This window comes from Anser brachyrhynchus (genome assembly GCF_964034855.1).
Source record: "Anser brachyrhynchus genome assembly, chromosome: 3".
NCBI lineage: Eukaryota > Metazoa > Chordata > Aves > Anseriformes > Anatidae > Anser > Anser brachyrhynchus.
The window spans coordinates 7,777,221-7,801,283 of record NC_137696.1 but is presented as its reverse complement, the minus strand read 5'-3'; the positions used below and the strand labels follow the sequence as shown (position 1 = coordinate 7,801,283).

Below are 24,063 nucleotides of genomic sequence, written 5' to 3'. Positions count from 1 at the left end.
GAGGCCATCTCAGGGGAAGAAAGCCAGGAGCGCTGTTCCCCATCTTCTGCTGTGTACCAGGCTCTTGGGAGCTCACAGCCTTTGCAGCCTCCCCGGCTGCAGAGCGCGTGCCAGACGCGCCCCACGCAGCCCCAGGGGCCACCCCGTGCTCTGCAAGTGGCCATACCCGCGTGGGTGATGCAGAATTACACGCTTCTGGGCAGAAGCCCTCGCTTTTGTTACAGTTTCATACTAAGCTGGGTGCGTTTTTTCTTACACTGTTGAGTATTTCAGGGGAAAAGCTCTTTTGTGTGTAAATAACTATTAGGTGCTTTTTTTAAAAAGCAGAGAAAATTCATAAAAAAAAAGAAGACAGAATTCATTTATATGAAAAATAGAGGGATTAAACATAGCCAATAAATTACAATAAACTGTCCACAGCGAACAATGCCACCAGATGACCATAATGGAGATCCAGTGCTCTTGTGCTTTTATTAAAAGAACAAAGCACTGCAATTAAATGTAAAATCCGGTAATATGTCATCGTACCTTAAGCATCCTTTTCTCATTCATTGAACACTGTCCTCTGATTTAATTGAAGCCTCTGGTCCCTTTGAGACAGCAATAGTCCTTACTCTAGGCCAAGTTTAGCATTTCATTATTTAGTAATCTGAGATGGAGTCATGCTATTGACTCTCAAGCAATCCTCTTTGCTTCTTATAACAAAAAGGATGCCCACAGAAATAATTGATACCACATTCTACTCTCTAGTAAATCGTCCCTTAGTGGATTGTGAAAAGAGGTTTTTGATTTAGACTTAAGAATAACAAAAGTTGGGTATATTTTTCACTGATGACCCCCATATGACATGTCCATAACCCCTTTCACAGCAGGAATGTTGGCCTAAAGGCATTTTAGCAGCTAAAATGAGTGACTAGAGGCTTTCCAGGTTTTGTTATATATATTCCATATATAAGTGATGCCTTCATACAGGAAGGCCATTTCTTTCTATAGAACAACTCACTGCAGCCCTGATCCAGCCAAGAGCCGACACTCTCCTGGCTGGTATCAGGCAGCCATCGGTGCTTAGCACCTCATAAAGGCAATCAGCAACTTACAGATTCATTACGTTTTTGCACGCTGGAAATGGGCTGAGGCTGCGTGGGGCATTTGCTTTCCTACATGAAACAAGCCAGGCAAGCCCGGCACCAGCTCCAGGGCTGAGGCCCCAGCACAGCCCTGACATCAAGAATGGCGTTAACCTGTTTCCCAGCTCTGAAGCACACTGTCTTTGGGCAGAGAGCCTCTGTCAGTCTCTGGCCGCTGGCACTGGGCTGAGCCCACCCGCTTTTCCTGCTGGAAAAAAGGTGCAGGTTTGTAGAACGGCTTCAACACCCAGGAAGGAGGAACTCCCCTAACTCCTCTTGCTTAATGTGCAAGAGAGAACTAGGCAGAGTGGTGGTGATTTGTTACAGGCTCCTTGCTGTGACTATGAAATGACCAGCACTAATAATGAATGCGGGCACATGAAGTTAGTGATCCTGTACACCAAGGGTAAGCCTGCCTGGTCCACTCACTTGTGTTCAGCTCTCTGGTTCTGGCACTGGGAAAATGTAAAGTTGGTTAGCACACAGATGAGACGTAGAGATAGGAATGCATCCAGGATTAGGACCTCAGCCCTCCCATGCATGACAAGAATCAAAAAGGAAGGCCTACCCTGACGCCTCCTTGCTTCCACACTCTGGCACCTCTTGTTCCTCAGAGCACTGAAAAAAGTGAGTTCTCACCAACTTTGGAAAAACAATGCCTATTAATCAAAAATGGCTGTTTACTCTGGAAATCTGCCCCATTGCTCCCAGGTGATGCAAGTGCAGAGCTAAGCTGGGGGGAGATAATAATAAACGCAATAAACCTGCACAGTTACCACTCACACTAATGGGAATTACACAGGTGGGTGGAGGAAGAGTCCCCTCCTGGGGCTGCATCTCATAGCCCTGACCTACGCCCACAAGCCTGCACTCCAACTCAGCTGCATATAGTTCTATAATCTATTTGCCACGTTAAATATTTCAAATTTTAAAATGTCAGGGTCAGAGCCAAAACAAAGCATTATAAGGGATAAGATTTTAATTCATCCAGTCCTGTGGGAGACATGGGGAAGAAGGAGAAATTCATGCCAATTATTTTGCATTTTGGGAGAGTTATTTGACTGTAGGGCCAACCCCTACCAGAGCAGTTTTCTGTGAGTTTTGTTTTGTTTGTTTGTTCCTCTTCTCCCAGTACTCAAATTATCTCCAGGTCCTTAGATCCATTAGACTAATTAATATTAAGAACATATGCATATGCAAATTAGGCCATGGTGCCCATATATTTCACTTTACATGACAGCTTGAAGTGTAGTTGTGTGAGTCAATCAAATGCCATAAATTTGCTATGCACAAGAGATCATTAATATTAATTGGGGCATGGGCACTGTGCAGTAGCCCATGCCACCATTAGAAATGGACCCCTCGCTTTAATTGTTCAGCAAATCCCTTTTTTTTTTTTTAATCAACACCTATGTCCTGATTAAAATATGTATTTTTTTTTCCCAGGTAGTCTTCAGAACAGTATCCGAATTGTATTAAAAAATACAGAGCAGACCTTTTCTAAGACAGATGGCACACAATGAGGTTAAAAAAAGTATCTTGAGATCCAACCAGCAAGAACAAAAAAAAAAATTGCTTGCATTGTTGTTTTCATTATCTTGCTTCTGTCATTTCGTGAGCTTTGTATCTTGCAAGGAAAGAAAGAAGGGAGAAAAACTGTGAAATTAATCTTTTGTGCATGGCCTGATAAAGAAGAGACATGCTCAGACAAAAGATAGACTGAGAGAAGGTACCGTGATTGATGACTAAAGTAAAGGTGTCAGAAGAGTATTATGTAAATTACTGGAGGCACAGACCATTTCAGAGAGAATGAGAGGGAGAGGGGAAGCCAGAGAGAGAGAAAAAAAGGACTGCAGAGTCGATGTCACCAAGACACTGGTCCCCAAGCGCCAATTTCTTGCCATCTTTCATCTGCTCAGACAAGCTCACCTCACTTTCTATTTGGTTTGTACAACGTAACAAAGGAGGAAAAAACTGTCAACATTAGCATGAATACAGCCCAAAAGCAGGGTTCGAGCTCACAGCGTCTGAAGTGAATCGGTGAGACGGGAACTTTAAGAAAGGCAGCCTCAGCGCTCCTATGTGTGTCGGCAGCAGCAGCGGCTGGGAGCCGATTCGCTCTCTATTTTGTCAGAATCAGGATTCAGATATACGGATCCAGTGTCTTTCTGTGTGCTTAACACCCAGCTTTATATCTCTCCGCCTTTGCACACCCTGGCACCCGGGTACTCCGACACAGGCACAGCCCGCGTGGACCCACCGGCAGCCACCTATTGAACAGGCTGGAGCTGCCCACACAGCTCTTCTGCCCGGGCACCCTTTTAACCAAACCAACACATGCACCCACAGCTGGACAGAAAGAGCAGGGAGAGCCACAGAGCTGACACCCACCAACCTCTCCCCAGAAAACCCTTTGTCGCCGCTGCCACGGCCACACGCGATGTCTCTGCCGCTCTGGTCCCTTCTGCACTCCAAGGACTGTGCAGAGCTGAGCTTGTCCTGACTACGTGGCAGCCGCGCACTTCCAGAAGGAGTCAATGAAAGCACGCTCCCAAAGAATTTATACCAAGTGAAGGTAGGTTTGGTGTCCCATGCCACTGGTTTGCACATCCCAAGAGGATGATGTAGTTAATTAATGGCAGGAAAAAAGATACATATTTTTGTGAATTCACCTTTCTCAAAACAAAAAAATAAAATTGAAAAACACAGTGGGCTTTCAGAAAGTTTTCCCGTTGTTCCTGACTATATGATTAATCTGGCTCCTGCTTTAAAACCAATTATTACATATCGTCTTTTGAATTTCACCTCTGCCGTATCTTTGCCCCAATTTAATTCGATCACTGTTTTTTATTCAATAATTTCATTTTCCAAGGAAAGAAAGAACTACAAATAGACACCTATCACCACCATGGTAAGAAGTGAAAGAAGCATTCAAGGGGAAGAAAATACCAAACTGGTGTTTGATGAAGTGCCCTATTCCACCCTACATGTACTCCTGAGACACTGGGCTGAAGGTACAGGGTGTCCTCTACACACCAACAAAGTGCCCTGATAGCCACCCTATATGGTGAATCCCTGTTTTTAAGGTAGAAAGAAGAGAGAGCTGTGAGCCGAGCAGCCAGCACATGCTCACCTCCCCTGTCCATCTCCCCTGGCAGCTCAGCAAGAGTGACCCTCAGCCAGACCCTGCCCACAGACCAAACGCTGTGTGCAGGATTCGGGGTGAAGATGGCAAACCCGGCACGGCTCCCGGCAGGAATCGCTTTGGTAGGGAGCACAAGTGTGCAAATGAAGCTGCTTTCCAACTTCCTTCCTTCTGATTCAATCAGCTATCACATGGCTTTCATTTCGAGTGTTGAGAGACATTATAATGAGATTTAATAACAAATTGTTTCAATTTTGTGTCCCCTATAAGTTCTGTTGGCCAGGCAAGATAGTCCATGGAAAAAACATTTGTTTCTTCTCACTGTTTTTTTCCTTTTTCGACTCTTTTTGCACCATGAGTGCAACAGTTGGAAAAAATTTAAAATCCAAAAGAGGCAGCTATTTCTATAACATCAATTTGTCCCTTAAAGAATGAAATGACAAAATGAGTGGGGAAAAAAAAAATTAGATGTCCTGGGCACCAAGCTCTGTGCAAATCAGTTTTTAAAGTATCAGTGAATTCACGTTTTAAAGAATACTTTAGTTTGCAAGATTGAAATTCTTTTTAAGAAGAAACTCTCAAAGGAAGTTGTCATTTTAGGCTGCACAAACCCAAACCCTTCCAAAATCAGGTGCTTAGAAAAAAAATTGAAGCACTTTAATAATTTAAATTGCTCCCCTTTGCACATGCCCAGAACCCAAATCCCTTTTCTAACTGAAGTGCTTATATAAAAATTTGACAGCTCTTATAATTTTAAATTGCTCTACACTGAGTATGCCCAGAACCTTGATCACTTCCAAATTCAAGGGCTTATAAAAATTTGAAGCACTCCAATAATTTTAAATTGCAATGCACAGTGCAGAGTGATTTAAAATTATTGGACTGCTTCAATTTTTTTAAAAGGTCTTCAATTTGGAAGCGAGTCAAGCAGCATTCTAATACAGTAGTTTAAGACATACTGTACTGATCTAAAATTTAACATCTAAAAATAATGAAAATTAAACCGAATACACTATTTTAAAAGTGCGGGAGGTTTTCCCAAACACACCTAGGAAATATGGAAATCCACAGCTTCTGACTCCTTGGTCTTGCCTCTCAAATGAGTTAAGAGCGAAGAGTTAAGAGGAGACGCTCAAGACGAAACCACAGATGTAAGGTGAGCTCCAATCCGCGGGCTGGACACCCTAAAAGCCCTGCTAGAAGCCCCCAGGGACAGACGGGAACAGGAAGGGTAGGTGCTTATGCCGCAAGAACCCTAGTGATGGCAGTCTGCCGCATGACAGCAAGTCTGGCAGCCGTCCCTGCAGCCGTGGGGAGACTTTGCCCCTGCAAACCATTTCCTTCAGGTTGGAGAGGTGCACGGGGGGTGGGAGCTGACACCCCAGGTCGGGGACAGGCATGGCAAAGAGTAGTCGGGGCCCTGCGGTCCCCAGAGTGACGGACGGGTTTAGACTATTTACAGATCTGTTGGTTATAGACCAGCGATTTTTTGGATGGTGTTTCTGTTTCCTCTCAAACCATATGCTTTCCAGTGAGGATGCACAGCAAGTGTCCCATGCATGGTTCAAAGCACTGACTCCCCACTGCTTTGCTTCATGAAGAGTGGAAATACATAATTTCCACTAGGTTTAGTGTTAGACACTGGCTCTGTGTGTAAGTCTTTTTGGCAGCTATTTGTTTCCCTTTCAAATCTTGCCCTTTTTTGGAGGTGATTTATATTAATAAACTGTTTCGGATCAGAATTGGCATGATATGTAAAATCCATGCCTGTTTGGTATTTCTGTTGTGTATGCTTAATTTGAATGGTGGGAGTGAAGAAGACAACTCTGTTTAGTTGGCTGGAAGTCTTTTTTTGTTCCAGACATGCAAGTCTCTTCTCAGGAGTCAACTCCAACTACTATAGAGTTTCTTCAAAAAAATCAGTTTTGACATCCTGAAGATAGGGAACGAAAAGAGATTTGAAGTCACCACATTTTCCATGCATTCATGAACATCTGCAATGTAAAATTGTTTCACAACAGGGGCTAGGCTCTATTTCATCTTGTAACAAGTTGGGAATCTTGTCTATTTGCAGCTTACTCAGTCTGTTTGATACCAGGGACATCGAGTCTTCGGCTGCAAGCTTCATTTTGAAGTTGGGGTCTTGTGGCCTTCTCTGTTGTCTTTTGTTCTTGTTAAGTTAGAACTCACAGGAGATGACAGAAAGAGTCCTTATGCCTAGCTCCAGGGTAATAAGGGAGGCTTGTTAAATTTTGATTATTATCTATTCAAAATGAGCATCCTCGGACAAAGAGAGAGATGGCACCTAGGGCAGTGCAGTTTCTAATGTGAATTTCCAGATGAGAGAAACTGTTGAAGTATGGATTAGCTGGAGTGAGCTGAACAGGCAGGGGAAGTTTGGGCAGAAAAGGCAAACATTTTCAGAATTGAGGGGTCCCTTTTAATACTGACACTAGCTAAAGAAGGAAAATGACTCTGCGGGGGGTGGGGAGGAAAGGCCCTAGGAGTGGGAGGCAAAGCCAGTTTAGGAGCACTCCTTAAACAGGAGCGATGCTCCTGGGTCCTTGGGATGAGGGAGGTCAACACGAGTCCTGGAAGGCAGTACCAGAGAGCACTTTGCTCAGACTGCCAGAAGCTTTACAGTTCGCAGACAGGACGTGGCAGAGCAGCGCACAAGTGGTATGGCTGGGGATTTCCACCTGAGCCACATTACTCGTTCATCTGCATCCAGCCACGTGATCTCTTCTGTGATCGAAAAGTGCTCCATTAAACAAACTTTGCAACTTTTCCTTTCATGTTCACAAAGCCTTTTTCTCATTTTTTATTTGCATCTCTCTGGTCAGAATAATTGGTTCTACAGAGCAGGGTCAGGGCTAGAAGTTCCCATCACAGCAGGATAAAGATAAATAGTGTCCACCTATGGTCCTACATGACGAACTTGCACTTCTACGCAATAGATTCATGATTTATCATGTAAAAAGTATCTGCTTTGAAAAAAAATGGTGCAAAGAGGTTTTATTCAATAGGCTGTAATGGTGAGCTGTTATGGTCTATCAGGTGGATAATGTGCATCTTAAAATACTGTGTAAATACATATTTCTATAATAGCCTGTTACATTTCCAAAGGAGCCATTGCAGCCTGCATTTGAAGTGAGAAGGAGCTCACAGGAGACAGGCTCTAGCACTTTTTCCCTCAGCAGGAGGTGGGCAATGACAATTTCTCCTAAATTAGAGAGGAAAAATATTATTTTCTGATTCACATGAACAATAAAAAACAATGGAAAGCAGCAGCTCAGAGAATGTTGACTGGAAGGAAGGAAGGTAAGTGTTAACGTGATGAGAGCGCCAAGAGAGCTTTGCTCTCTGCTACAGTCAACATATTTCCTTGCACCCCAGCTGAGATGGCAGCATTACATGAATGTTCTCCATATTTTCTTCCCAAGAGCTGATAGAATTATATGTTGTGAATAACGTTCATAGGAGCTTTGATCCCCAAAATGCCTATGTATGAGAGTAGGTTTTTGTTTTTTTTTTAGTGCACCAACAACTACACCAAGTAATACAGATATATTCATTACTGGAAAGTAATTACTAACATGAAGCCAAATTAGACAGTTTTATTTGCTTGCAAACGTCTGCATCGGATTATCGGCCGCTGGTAATGTGTGACTTGTAATCCAAGTCAGATAGATACTCTTGGTTTCAGCTCCTTGACAAATGGGAGTTTCAGAGCAACGGATAAAAATCCAAAACTGAAATAATGCACACTGAAAGTGGGATGGAATTCCTGGAATTTGCAAAATTTCTCCCCACTGACTGAACAGAAACAAGCCAGGGCTACCATGGCCACATAAACAAAAGCAAGATGGATCAGATGTTTCTGTTTAAAAAAGGCAAACGACTTTTAACTCGATTCATGCATCTCTCTTTTTATCATAGAAGACTAAAAGATGCCACACAGTTTTTTTCTGAAGACCTGCAGTCCTGCAGGCAATGGCATGAACTAACGTGCAACATTGGCTCTTACTCTTCCCTTCCTCTGCAAACCACCGTGTGTGACACACCTCTGCAGCAGGGTGAGAAACAGCTCTGAACACAAAGAAGAAACAAAGACTGAGCGCCAAACAGCATACTTCACTTCTCTGCCTATTTGCCCATATTTTGGTATTTACACTCTGTGCCATCCCTCTCACACAGTACATATATAATCCTTTATTGTAGCGCTGGAAAAGGATTCTCTATTATTTGCAATTATTTCCTAATTTGGCCAATATGAGAGGTTATTGCTGCTGAAAAGAATGAATAAAAGCATATCTGAGGCAAAAAAGTGCTAGTAGTAAAGTTTAAAAAGAGCACAGATGAAGATTAATAACCTCAGAACTCAAGTCCCGAAGTACTTAAAACAAGTAAAAAGATATTATGGAGCAGGAGAATGGAGCCAAAAGGAACTTTTGTTATGACACCCAAAGCCACATGCAACTTCTCAGGTCATGTAGTGCTAACTCTGCGAGCATTCCCAGTGAACCTGCCCCGATGTCAAGGAAATGGGGCTGATTTATAACTCCTTTTTTCCTGCAAAGCTTCAGGTGAATGTGTTTTCTGACTTATCTGAAAGTCACAGAGAAATTTAGGGAGTACAAGCTCACAAATACTAGAAGCCTGCAGGGAGAGAAACAAAACAAAACAAAACAACAACACAACAATAACAACAACAAAAAACTGGGTTTGCCATTTAAGGTGGAAAAAAGCAGTCTGGATGCAGACCGCTTTCAGGATGAACAAAGGACCATGACGCCAATGCGAGCGTTTCACTTGAGTTCAGTGGCTCTTGCTCATGTCCTAAGCAGGTGAAGAGCAGCCACACCACCAAACCAAACGTGGCTGTCCTTCTGAAAAAATAAGGACAGCTGACATGTGGAGAGGGAAGGCCATGCTCACTGAAACTTGAGGCCTGCCTGTGACCGCTGGTACCTGTAACCATCAAATTTTGCTGTGTGCCAGGAGAAGTAAAGGGGACGTTCTGCAGGTGGCCAGCAGATGTATGCAGAGCTACCGTATGTGCTCACATGAATACAGGAAGGGGCACAATCTTCTCAATCGCGGATACACTGCTTGTAAAAGGAGCAGGCACAAATATTTGCACCCACTAGAATGGCTGCCGATACTGCAGAATAAAGTAAATAGGACTCAGAAAAACTGAGTTAATAAAGGCAATGAAGAGATGATTAAAAATACTTTGCTAAGGAGAAAACAGTTTTAGTCACATGCATACTGAGATGTCACCATTTAATAAAATGACAAAAACTATCTATCACATATGCATGAACACAGAACAATATAAAGAGGTTAACAGAAATTGATGGCATCCCAGCTTTAATTTTACACTGAATCGGAGTCTTTGGTGATTGAAATAGACAAAGATGTATAGGGTTATCTTGTTGAAGAGGCTTTGCTAATTACTGGCACTTGTCATTTCTCCATAGCTTTATCTAAGTCAGGAAGGCTAACTAGCTCTTTCTCCCCAGTGTGCATTGTTTGCTCAGTAGGCTTTGTGCTGAGAAAGCCTTTTTCATAACTGCACCTCATTATTAACAGGTTCATAAATAAATGAGTCCTAATATTTTCCTCAGTTAGCATTTATGATAGGGACATTTGGACTACAAAAGATTACACTTGTCTTTAATAAAAATAGGCACTTATACATGAAGCCTATTACGGTCCTTGTTACACTGAAGAGGAGGAGGAGGAGGCAGAAAAGGGGAGGAGCAGGATTATAAAAACAGGCTTTATAGCACTATCATATTTTTCATGTGATTTTAGTAGCTATTTATTATCTTACATTAGCTAATTATGGCTCTAACCTGAAATGGATTTCTGGATTACATACTCTATCCTCTCTATCCTGCAGTTTACCATATTGTGCGCTCTCAAACCAAATTAGCAAACACTATAAACCAGGAAAATACCTTCAGACCTGAAAAATAAGTGACGCAAAAGACTGAGCCTACCCCAGTCATGAAGCTGATCCTCAGGTGCAGCTGTGTCCTCTGCCAGGTTTGACAGACTTTGTTTCTGGAGCTGCAGCTCAGCTCGCTACAGAGATCGGGGTCAAAAAGCTGGGAATTAGCTGCAAGGGTGGGGAGAGTTGCATTTGAAGGGGTCAAGGTAGCTGTAAGGCTGCATGAAGATGCCTGAGCAATCTCGAGGAGCACAAGATCTCTTCCTATGTGTGCTATCCCTCCCTCTCCTCATCTCCTGTCCACCCCTTTCCACAGGATCATCCCGAAAACACCCGTCTCCAAGCCAGGAGGACAAGTGACAAGAGGGAAGAAGTTTGTTCTCCCCACTCCACTTTTTGCACAAGGGACATGTTGGCACACAGCTGAATCTCCCACATCCCAGGACATCTTTTAGCTGTAACATCACCTTTTCGTTTTGCTTTCAAGGGGTGGGAATGGTGCCTCCTGCACATCCAGCTGCTGCAAGCCAGTGTTGCACACTGAAACACAAGTGGATGAAGCCTGAAGAGCAAACGAATATTTGCTAAGAAACTGTTAAGTGGGATATGGTTTGTAACTCCTCATGGCCAAATCTGATTCCTCCGTCCCAACGCAAATGCCAAAATGTTGCCAGTTCCCCACGTTTTTCCAACCGTCTCTGCCACGATCGAGCTCCCTGTTAAACCTCAAAAGTTTTCACTAGTGTTACAAAAGAACTTAAAATAATTACGTCAATTCTTTTCAGAAGAAAGAACATCCACTACATTGTCAGACAGGTTTAGAGCATTTCAGGACTCGAACAATGTTCTTTCTTTTATAGTTACTGTAATGCACCTTTTGTCAGCTATTTATAAAACGCTCTGTAGTCTTCTTTAAACTTAATCTTTTCAAAAATAACTTCAGAGCAAACAAGCTGTAATGGACGATTCAAGACATCAGAAATGCATCTGTCTGAGACCACAAAAATTTCTGTCTTTCTCTTAGGAAGTAATAATCTTAAAGCAAATACACCGGAAAGCTTGTGCTGCAGTATACTAAAGAGTCAACTCATTTGGCTTTGTGAGACAAGTTTGAAGACCCAAAAACATTTATAACATTTGGTTTTGTTTTTCCAATTAGGTGTGGCTTTCACTTTTTTCTTTCCTCTTTTTTTTTTTGTTTTGTTTCACCTGATGCTAAAGTCATTTAAATCAAAAAATCAGTTAAATATATGTGGCACATTTTTTTTCTAAAACCAAAGTGAAATACACAAAACCAATTTAATCACCAGAGTACCACTTCCTTCAGGATGTCAGTAATTCTCAAAATTGCTTTAGATATTTGCTAGATATCAGAAATGGGTAATGCAGCATTTTAAGTGGCAGAAATGCATTAGTACTATGTAAGTACATGATCCTTAATGTACTAATCTCAGCAATATGTGTAATGAGAACTTTCAGTAACACTTTATTTTAAGTGTCCTCTGAGAAATGCTAATTTACAATGAAACACCTATGGAAGTACATGTGACATCTACATGAATACCAAATGAATTCATTTTGATCAATGCTATTACAATGAATATGATATGAATTCACAATGATAGGCCATTTAAAGAATTACCACATTTTCCTTTAATATTACATATGTTTTGAAGATTAGTATATGTTAAAAACCACATTACAAGTTCATTAGGAGGTATGTATGTTACAATGTGCAATAGATATGCTGTAGCACTGTTTAAAGCACATTTGCATCATGTAAAACACTAACAAAAAATACCTGTTAGTAGTGGATTGGATTCTTGTTTCAGTTCCAGTAATGGGATCTGCTGGGTTCAATGAATTCCTGGGCTTGCATTTGAGGGTGGAATCGAGAATAATGGCCTGGACTTTGTACTCACTGCTCATCCAGCCCTAAAATTACTCACCCACCCAAAAATGTTAGTACAATCTAGTATAGAGTATTTTCATACTCAAGAGTAATGTGCCTTGGGCATTAAACAAAACTAACTGATGGGCCCTTTTAAAACCTGGTCATTATTGTCAGGAAAGGAACCACTGGAACTGGGGGATTTTGTAAAGATGACTCAGCTTGAGTGCAAGAGTGGGGTCTGAACTTTCAAAAATCTGAGCCCCACTGCTATCCTCTCTAGCTGAGAAGCCTTACAGGATGCAGAGCAAATGTTCTGAAAACCCTTAGAAGTTAACTTGAAGAACATGGGAAACAAATATGGTCAGAAGATATTCACAAAATAAAACAGGTGATTACCTCTGCAGGTGTGCTGCTACGTCTCCCATGCATGCTGGTTGCCATTCCTTTCACATCTGTGACAATTCAGGGTAGGTTCTGGCCACAGGACAAACATGTTCCTCATGGACCACAGCTCTCTAGGCAGAAGGGAAGAGTGGTCCACAAACAAGCCTAGAACCTGCTGCAAGTTGATCTGCAAACTCTGTTCTGTGGCAGAGGCCATAGCCAGTTACAGCTGCATTGAAATGGTCAGTGTTAGAGGAACAAGTGAAGGGGGAGAAAAGCAAACAGGAAGGCAACAGGAGAGCTGCAATAGAGCTTTACGTGCCTTGGAAACCATGACAAGGAATGATGGCCCAGACCTCAGCAACAAATGCTCATAAAAAGCAATGACCCTGATGTACTTGTTCTAGTTTTATTTCACTTGAAGACCCTCACACAAACATTTTATATACATATATACGTGTATGTATATATATATATGGCTATGGTGTCCTTCTCTAAATGCGACTGTGTTTACTAAAGGTCAATAGCAGTCACAACGCCATCATTTCCCTTAAAGCATTAGACCATTTTCTATCATTGCACACCAACCTTGGCTGTGTTTATGTGGGATCATTTCCTTTTACATCTGGCGGGAACCGTAGTTAGTGGTAGATGCCAATAAGCAATTGCACTAATCAAGGTGCAACACCTGCCAGAGCAGAGGCTGAACCAGCAGTATGTGTTGGCTGAGCGCTGAAAGATTGTGCTAATTGCCAGTGTCTGGCCTTTGGCTGGTCTACCAGGCGTCAGGAGCTTTCAGCAGCGAGTCTCGTGGCTTGGAAAGAATAAAGGAATCTTCTTACGGTGCTGAGGGTCCCTCCTCACACAGCACCAAGTGTCTCCTGTGAGATGCTACCTGCACTTCCCAGCACATCCCGTCACCGGCAGACCCATCGCACAAGCTGCAAGGTTGACGCCCAGCAGAAAGGACTGCCTGTCATTCACAAGTCCAACTGAACTGCCCTGAGCTCTCTGCATCACCACAGAATTACCAGAATTACCAAAAAAGAGTCACAGTTAAGAGTGCATGTGTCTATAGAGAGGAACATATATACTTACACAAGCACATGTAATTACTCAAAGCAGGCTTGTCATCTTCCCCTGTTAAAGCATCACAGAAGGGACTGCCGATTTGACCAACAATTACAAGTTTAATGAAAGCGTGAAAGAGATCCTGAACTATTGCATCTGTGATGGTGTGAGCACACTGCTGCAAAGCACTTCACTTGTCATAAGAAAAGGAATTGCTGAAATTGTTTGATGTTTACATTTAACTCGTTCTTTTAATATAGACAGGAAAACAGAGGCCATGTCTCAGAAGAGTGGTAAAAGAAAACACAGCATTTCATCTGTCAGTTGCTAGGATAAACAATCCAAGTAAGAAATAAACTTCAGATAAAAAGTTTAAAATGCGATTTAGAGTAATAACACCATTAATACTGATTCTCACGCTATGTTTGCCCATCTGGGCCTCTTGACTTTTGGTATGAAGTTGGCGCTAAAAGATATACATAATATTCACATTTTGCTTAATCATTAGAAGTCTGGAATTCAGATACAAAAAAAAGAAAGAGGTGAAAAATTGTAAAATTTTGTCAGAAAATTGCCTCGGAATGAAATTCTGCCCTTTTCTTCTACTCCAAGGAGTCATTACCATCTGACAGCTGTTTAGTGGCATATGTGTGTTGGTGGTACCAGTCCAATTCCTAGTGGGCAGGTGTCTGCATCACAAAAGCCACCATCACAATTGGCTCTAATTGGCACCCTTGCTGGCAGCCTCAGTACAGAAAATAAGGATTAGATGGCACAGAGATCAAATTATGCTGTCACCACAAAGGTGATCCCCCTTTAGGTCAGAAAGGCCTGTTGGCAGGACAGTTCGGGGAAGTTTGCACTTCCCAGGCTCTTGTTTTGCCGGAGAGACGTGAAATGTCGGGTGTCTAACGCTGGCAGCAAGGCACATTTCACATGCGCTTTCACTTCACAATTTCAGCTGAATTTCAAAAAGAAAAAGAAATACACCACCCAAACTCAACACTCAAACAACAAACCAGAAAATTCCCTCTTAATTTGGACAGTTTCCGATCCATACAAACTTGCTATTTTATGCAGATAGTCACCATATTGCTCTGCTGTGGTATCAGTATAGTTAGTATATTAGATGTCTTTCTTTGTACTTTTTTTTTTTTTTCCAGAACAGCATGCAAATTCTGTGATTTTTCTAAGTATAGGGTGCAAAATACACTGGAAAGTAGGGGGGAGGGGGCATGTCTTACCGCTCAGCGAGCTTTATGAGGATATTCTCTTAGTTATTGAGATGAGTTGAATAATTCTCCACTAATTTATACACCAGTGAAACTGGCCTGTTGGCAAGTCCACAATTAATGCGAATGCCAAGTGGGATTGCAGCTTTGTTTCATCTAGGAAAACACTTAGCTGAACAGCAGCTTTCCCAGCTGAAAATGTGTGTCTGTCTTTAAACTTGCAACAGAAGCTGGCATTTCTTCGTTTCCATTCACTCTATCATTATGATGCATTATACAATGTAATGATGTAATACACTGGAAAGCTGAAACGCTAGCTCTTTGCCAAAAATAATAATACAAAAAGTGTACAATTATTTTCATCTATGAAAGCCACTCTCACCACCATCTCCAGCTCCCCAGTCAAAGAGAAAGCTTCCCTAATAGCAGATCATCTCTTTCTGCTTGCGAATCGAACGTGAATGTGAAAAGGGGGATGCCAGCTCATCCATGCTGAGTTACAACTTTTAGGAGATGTAAACATATTTACCACTTCAGCGTGGTGGCTCAGCGCCGCACGTCCCTCATGCTTCTTTTTAACAGCATCCCTCCCCAGGCGATGAGCTCCTTACCTGCGGGACACAGCGTTTCACTCCACCAGCGGCTGCACTGGGGCTGAGCACGAAGGGATTACTCCAGGCAAAAAGAGACCAGGACGTGGACCTTGCTTCGAGGATCAAAATGCCAGGAATTTTTCAGGCTTAGTCTTACCACTCCTCAATCACCCGAGTCATGAAAATATCAAGCTCATGAATGCACTTATACAGATGCCGTAGGTTCAGGCTTCAGACAGGGAAGCTGAAATGGCTGCAGGGGATGTAAAATTGCCCTGACCATAGAAAAGGCAGTGCAAGAGCAGGAAGAAAATACAGATTGCTTTAGGTTAAGTGTCCGCTTCGCTGCTTTATCTCCCATTGACTTACCTGGAGTTCATACAGCGCCAGCACACCTCCATATGCAAAGCCATGAAATCAATACCCTCTAGCCAGCAAGGCTCTCCCAGGGTAAGGCTGCTAATATCCAACCAGAAAGGTTGCTGAGCATCATATCTTTTGATGGGGCCACGCAAGAGCATGGAAGCATCCCCTTCTCCTGCAACCAACCAAAGACGCCTGGGCTCCTGCAGAGCTGCAACATCCACAGGGTGAAGGGCATGCCTGTGGGACAATACGCACTGTCCTTTAGCAGCTATGAACTGACTGAATTTGTTTTCAGAAGAATATAAAGGAGAAGGATAGCTCCAATGCAGTGCCTTGGCCAGTGTCTGCATCCCACACCATCATGCAGAACAAGCAGCAAGTGCATCTGTGCCCAAAATACATCAAAATGATGCATAATACATCTGTATATGTTCCTCTGCCATGGGTGCTCGGAGAAAGGGTAGCTCCTGTTAGCCCCATGGCAAAGGGTGCGATGGGCAGATGATGAAGGTGAGGATGCAGAAAGGAGTTTCATAACAAACTGTGGTGGTTTGACTTGTAAACGCATTACACAAACTCAGCCACCAAAGCATTTCATGTCGTGGTCCCTGTAAGTTAGCTCCCAGAACAGGGATTGCTGCTGGTGGCAAAAGCCACTGCTGGTGGTGCAAGGGCAAAGCCAAACCCTACCAAAGCTCCTGTCCACTCCAAGGAGCTAAATATAGTCCTTTAGGAGGAAAACTGAAAACCAGCATAAAAGAAACGTGACAGGGAGCAGCACACTACTGAGCCATGGGGTTGGGGTGCAGGAGGCACATGCCATGCATCAACCAGGCACAGGTCTGCTGGGCAGAGAAAACTCTGCTCCTACAGTGATATACAATTGCACAGTAAGTGTATCTTAATAATACAATAAAGTGTTAGCTCTGATTAGAAGAGAAAGATGAATTCTTCTGCTAAACCAGGGTAACCCTAAAAGCGTGTTAACATGAAATACTAAATAAAATGCTACTCATCTATAATAAATCTTATTACACATTTTGGCAATTTTACTACTAACATACCGAAGGTTTCAAGCAATGTTTGAAAATAGAAATCTTAAATTGAATCATTGTTGCATGAATATATGCAAAATATTCATTTCTAGCACTGTGAGGGTTGAGTGCTTTTAAATTGGAGAAATCACTCATGACTTCACCTTTTCATGCAAGATAAAGTTGTATGTGGTAACATCATTACAATGTCATGAAAGGAGTGGAAATCATACAACAGTTCTGCCTAAAGCTAATATACAAAAAAGTACTTCTATATTTTTCAATATTGTTCAATATTTAAAGGTGCAGTACAAGGCTTTAAATATATAAAAAAAATCATTAGACTTCAGATGTCAGTGTGGCCTTCACTGAGTACCGAGACTAATAAAATCATTGATGAGATCTCTTTAATATTTAACAGAATTCATGTCTTAGGTACCAGCCTATTTTCAACTCCAGTCTCTGTGGAAGGAACTAAATATAGAAATAAAAAAAAAAAAAAGCAAACGATTTATGTGGCGGTCATTATAGATTTTTTTTAACTAGAGCACTAAAATTAAACTATTTACTCGATAATACTGTCATAACAACAGAGAAAACACCATGACATTTAAATAGTATTTCCTATAAATCCTTTAGCAGGAGATTACTTCAAAAGTACATAACACTTTTATACACATTAACAATCAGTAAATTCAATCAGTGAAAACGAATGAGCGTATTTCGCAAGGAGTTGCCGCACCATGAATTGCCAATATAGAGTTCGGAAGACTACTGGAACCTTAAAGGTGCTTTAAAAGACTGCGAAAGGAATAATTGGTGCTTATATACTTCTTTGTCTTTTCTTCCCTGTGACTGAAAAAATAAAAATTACACCTCAAAGTTCAGCCTTGGAAGTAGAAGTTACACTAAAAAAAGCCCACCCCGTAATATATTATTTTTTATAGCACGTATGTGAGGGGGGAAAAAAACAACAACAACAAAAAAAAACACAGGGTAAGGCAATCGCACAATGTCAGGTGCAACTTCAGAGCCCGGTACACATGAAATGGATAGCTCCATCACTGCGAGGCTGTCCCTGCTCCGGCGCCCGGGCTCAAAGGGAGGCAAAGTGAAAACGTCTCTGCTCTGGATTTCAAACCTACCGAGGAAATACTCCCGTTCGTTAAAATGAAAACGCCGACCCCTAAATTACCGCCCCGCTCCTGTGTATGAAATGAAAACCCGGGTCCTGCCTGCCGCGGCCGGGCTGTTGCTAGGTGACAGTGGCGCGGCACCGGCCGAGGCTGGAGGGATGGAGGCCAGGCTGGCCAGAGGCCGCCCCACACGGCCCCAGGTCCCCAGCCCTGTGGGTCTGTGCAGCCCCAAGACGTTGCCTGGGGCAGGTGGCAATGGAGAGTTTGGCGAGATTTTGGCCACGGAAGGGTCAGACTGGCCAGAAGGGTGCTGGCGTAGCACCTGTAGGGATCGACATGCTTTAGTGGTGATGCTAAAGCCAATGGGGGCATGAAACTTCTGCAGGGAACAAATAGAGGCTAACTGCAAAGCTATCAACAGCAGTGCTGTGGTGTGGCTGAAGGGCTAGCAGGGCAAATGCCCAAACCTGACGCCCGTGCCCTGTCCTAGGACTGACTGCTGTCAGACCCCGGCCAGCGCTGGGGTCCCCGCAGTCGCTCATCCTGTCCCTGCTTTAGAGGCTTGCAAGCCAGGCGGGGCTCCCCCTTGCACAGGTCCCGGGGTGCTGCACCTGTCCCGTAGCCCCCCTGCCCACCCACTGCTTCTCCACCTTCCCACGTCCCACTGTAGTGTGGAAAGTGAGGAACAGGGCCTTTTTACCAAAAAACATTGTATGTGAGCCATGGGTGGGTACAAGGCTTTGTGAAGGCTGGCTGGCAGAAAAATCCCTTGCACAAGAAGGGCAGCTACTCCAGAGAACACCCACCAGCCACCTCTACCCCTGGACAAGGTGCTGAGATGCCCTGACCATCACGGGGTTCATTTCTCCCATTGTGACCACTAATGGGAATCGGTGATACCCAAACCGTAAGCCCCATGAGAGCCCCAGGAGCTGGGCACAAATGAGAATTTCTCCTTTCCCTCGCTCACACCGGCACAAACCCAGCCTTCTCCAGACCTCACCTCACTGTGCCTTCCACACGTTCATTTCCTTCAAAAATACACAGCGAGCTCACGTCAATGAAACAAACAATTTGGTGGTGATAATCCATAGATTATTGACAAGACGAATGAGATTCCTTGGGTCTAATGCTCTCTGCTACTCAAGGGCTAGCTAAGCTCTCTTTTTTCAAATATGTGGATTTTGAAATGATGGATCATAATAACAGAGCTGGTGCCTATGAATGGGGATTGCAAACACTTAATATTTCAATAGAAGTGTGTGCAACATGATCCAATCACTCTGAAAAATGTACAAAATGGAAATATATAAAGAAAGCAGCTGGCATGAAAGAGAATAAACAAAGAAATATTGATAAAACTCTGTGTGGATTAGGCAAAATATATTCATGCTGCATTTGAATAATCTCATATATATTTATGCATGTGTACATATATTTTCAATATACAGAAAGATTTCTTACCTCATCATTCCCCTGCTTTGAAGGACAGGGCTCTGAATTAGCACCATTCCCCTGCAAATCGCGGAGCCATGCGTGCGCACGAGAACCCCGCTCCCCAGCTCCTGCAGGCGCTCGGGGAGCCTGCTCACCCGGGGCAATGCTGCGAGGAGATCACCACCCCTGCCCCAATTCAGGGAAGTGGATAAGCACATGTTTCATGTTCGACTCATGAGGGACCCTTTGAAAGATCCATCTTGTCATTCATTAGACTAATTTTTTGCATGCTTTTATATGGCACACCCCAGTGATTTCAGGATCAGGCCGGGAGAAATCATTTGTATCACACACTAGGGTATTTACTTCCCGGAGTCTCAGCAGTAAAAACAATCTGACCACTGAGAGCTGAAGAATAAGAATTAAGAAAATTTTAAGGCTGAAAATGCACTATCCCAGAATGCAGCTCCCTGACCCTCAGCGTGTACCTGTGGCCAAGCTGGGGTAACCTCTAGGACCTTGCACACGCATTGAATCCATGCCAATGGCAAGGTATCACAAGCTAGTTTAAGCCTCAAAGGAAAACAAACAAACAAACAAACAAATAAATAAAAAGCTAAATCATTTTACAACTGTTGCAGGCTAAGAGGATGTACGCGAATGGCGACTACAGCTCAGATGATGGGTGGGAGCCTTTTATGCTGCAGTAACTTCCTAATGAATCTAAGCCCCAAGTTATTCTGCTGTGTTAGGAAGGAAGCAGTGGTAACAACCTCCTCTCCTTCTTCATTATTTTCTGCTTGCTTGCTTTCCCTGTACTTTTACCACCAGATCATCACCAATTTCCACAAGGCCACCCTGAGTGATGAGGGAAACCAGAGCCCTGTCCCCTGGCTCTCCAGCGTCAGCCAGCAGCAATTTATTCCATTGGGGTTGCGCTGCGGGGTTTTCCCTCTGTTTAATCTCGGCTGCCCAAAAAGCCACCTTCCTTCCCCCCAGCCACAGCAGCCTACCTACTGCTGAGATATTCACCACAATAAGCTTTGCTGCTTTATTTCTGCCCACGTGACCGCTCCACAACCAGCACAACCTCAGTGATGATCTGCGCCAGCCGCGCCTGCCCGTGAATGAGAAGGACCAGCCCGTTGCTGGAGCACCACGCTCTCCCCCTCGGTAGTGTCTCTTTTGCTGGCACAGTGTACATTAGCTGCCTGGTCTCCTGCACTGCTCACTGCTCTTCCCATCTACAATCAAAAGTTTTATTTTGGCTTTTTACACGCCTGGTTTGCTCCTCTCTTACTTTGTCAGCCTGTATCTGATCACAGTCCCAAATTCCAAATTGCGTGCTGCAGGCTGAATTTCCCCCCGATTTACATGTCACTACGATCAAAATCTGTTGCTTAATACAAGACCTCTGTAATGAGCCTGAGATATTCTATTGCATGCTGAATTTCTGACTCACATGATATGCAGTAACCCAATGAGACACACACGCACACCCGCACACACACCAGAGCAGAGGTTTGAAACAGCAGCAGCTTTTCTCTTGGCACAGGGCAGGGGCACTTTGGTTTCTTGAACAGGTGGACTACCTGACAAGCAGCAGGTAGCCTTGCTTTTGACTACTGCGTTTTAAATCAGGGCTGTTTGGCAATTCATTAGTGTCTGCTAACTGTTAAACACAGGAAAGTTCAAAAACATGCATATGTTTTCCTCCCTGCCTCCCAGGTGGTATCTGTTTCAAGCAGCAACCTTTTCACTCCCTGCATAAAGACTTGTAAACTTCCCGTGGCTACACCAGCGGTTCCTAACCAGGTGCCTGCGCTGGAGCCGCAGTCTCTGAAGAGCAGCAAACTCCATATGCTGATCCCCGGCTATGTAGATGCCATTCGTTTCTCCTTGAAAGTTTATTGTCAGAATTACTGGAATGTACACAAATGTCTGTATTTGAACGTGAAATTTGGTGGAAAAATAAAGATATAATAGGATCCTTTCTTATATAATTTCCTGGTGTGATGTCTGTCTAAAAAATGAAGTGAAATTATATGATGTCAAAAAATCATGTTTCAAAATGATTGACAACATGTGAGTGTTTTGCATTGTGAAATGAGGTGGAAAATTTTAATTGCATGATGGAAGGACATAATATTTATTAGAACCTTGTAACCACACTGGATTTCAGTGAGAGGACACAATTTAAAATTTTGTATTAATACTTCAGGCTAAATCTTAAATGAACACACAGAAGCAAAATTCCAACTTGGAACCTGTGAATAAGTTTTTAATCTCTAATAGTAAAATAGCATCTACAGGGTAGGCACGTCACCATAGTGACAAAAAGGTTCCCTCGTACACGTCCTGCTCTTCTGATCTGAACAATACAGAGTGCCACGCTCCCAGGTCACAGAAGAAATAGCTGCTCTGTGCACGCAGGGTTTTGATAAAGGTCTAAGGAAGATCAGGGTAGGCTGAAATTCTTAGAAAGCCAAAACTGTTTATAAGCCCACTTCCATCCTTCCCAATGACAATAAAAGAACGGTTTGCATCCTCACCCAGATGCAACCAACCCAGGTGCTTGCAGACAGATGGGAATAAATCCCAGAATCAAACTGTATTGGAGGAAATCCCAAGTAAGCAGCAACATGGTAGCAACAAGTTCAGGGAGAGTCCTGGCTGGCCCTGTAGCAGTTTTACTATTGAGGTTGGCCACTGCGGCACCTGACAGCAGTAATTTTCAAGGAAAGTGGTCTAGAGAAGGAAATAAAAGTGAGGTAACGTGAAAATGGAGGGAAAATGAGATATGTGTACATGGAGGTAACTTGAAGCGATCCATCTTCACTTTAAGACATGCCCTGAATATGTCTTATGCCAGTAAGGAGTCTGAAGGGGCCATCTATTTAAGGTTCTGCAGTATTAGTTATACATCTTCTCCCTTCCTCTTTCCCAGCGAGACAGGATCCTGAAGCACAGAGACGTGGCAAGTGAGGCTACTCCTTGCCCACCAGAAACCCTGGGGGAGCTGAGCCCCTCGCTGAGTCCACCGACAGCACCGCAGGCCAAGGGGGAATGCCGAGCGATCAGGAAATCCTGGCTGAGCCAAATCCATTGCGACCAGACCCCAAGCAGCCCTTTGGGGCCAGCTCAGCCCAGGGAGGTCTGGGAGAGCAGCTGTTGTGCCACCGTGCCTTCAGCAACTGGCTGAATTTAACGGGCGTGCCTTTGGAGATCTGGGCTTAATTTGGAGTTATAGGATGAAGCAGGTGAAGTCCATACTCCGCTGGAGTCAACTCCCCAGCTTGGCCAGGTCTCTGAACCACCAGTGACAAGCCAAAACCCAAGCAATCCTCACATACCCAAGTGACATACAAAGAACAGAACAACATAATTCTCTGTGTAGGCAAAGTAGGTCACAATGAATTTGGAAATAGAACTTTTCAACACTCTGTAGTGACTCTCACTTTACCAAGAAACAACTATGTAACCAAAATAAAAGGCACACACAAGCCAAAAGTCCATAAGGAAATTGTGAGAGAAATGAAACCAACTCTGAGACCTTTTCTGTTCATTGTAAGAGATGGGGGACTGTGTTATAAATGTCTATGTAGAGCCGAAGAGAATGGTTAAAATTATATCCATCAAGCCTAAATGAGAAGTACAGAAAGCTACACAGGGAAAACAAAGAGGCCGGCTCCAAATTCTGCCACTGGCTCAGTATACCAGTAATCCACAGAAATTTGGCCTGGGACATAAATCACAGCACCAGAATCCTAAAGGGTCATTGAACAGGTCTGCGGCTAGTCAAGCAGAAGAGGTCAGAAATTAAAATGGTTAGCAATGAGTAATAAGAAACCTTAGATCCTTAAAGAATTGTTTGAAATATCTATTTGTGCTCCTCTCTGAGGAGGGGAGAGATTTTTCTCTTCTCTATCAAATTATCTTTGAGTACTGGGATCAACCTTCCTCTTTTGCATATTCTCACCAGCTTTCGGACAAGGTTGTATTTTACCTGTGCGCATCCACTGAGCAAACCGGCATGCAGGAAAGTTTTGCTCTAAGCCAATGTATGTTCCCCAAAAGAGGGATTTACACGTCCTTGCACAAGAAGCACTTTCACCTTCCTCCAGGCCAGGGCAGAAAGCAGTAAGAAATGGCTTAGCCCACTGACTGCAGCAAGTAGAGAGTTTGACAGAACCATAAAACCCTGTGGCTAGCCCGTGACAGATGTCCCTGGTCTACCTGACACAGGCACAGAAAGCCCCGTCCCACCCTCTCCAGCCCTGCTGGTGTGCCAGGGAGGGGGTAACAGCCCTGACCCTGATGCAGGACTTGTGCTCCCACCCGACACGCAGCCCAGAGCCCAGACTCTCTGAGCCAAAGCCTGACGACTGGGAAGTCTAATCAATGGAGTGAGGGAAAGAAAACTGTAAAAATGTATTAGATACTTCTGAATAACAAATAAATCTGAGGAAATCACAATGTGCTCACAGCTATTCCATGAGAAGGAGAAAGAGAGCCAGATCAAATATTCATTTCAAGTTACTCACTCAGCACTCCATCAGGCTCTTTTATAAGCAAAAATTGTTACAGGATGAGCACACCTCCGAAACAAATTTCTGCTCCACCCTCATACAAGGAGCAATCATGCGCACCCAGGAAGCCCCACGTTCAGAGAAGGTAGGGGCACA

General features: G+C 43.4%; 1 protein-coding gene across 7 annotated transcripts in view; it reads right to left on the bottom strand.

The window, feature by feature from the left end:
* Positions 1 to 24,063, bottom strand: part of LOC308193335 (uncharacterized protein) — a 212,099-nt gene that overhangs the window by 30,167 nt on the left and 157,869 nt on the right. The window lies entirely within an intron of this gene.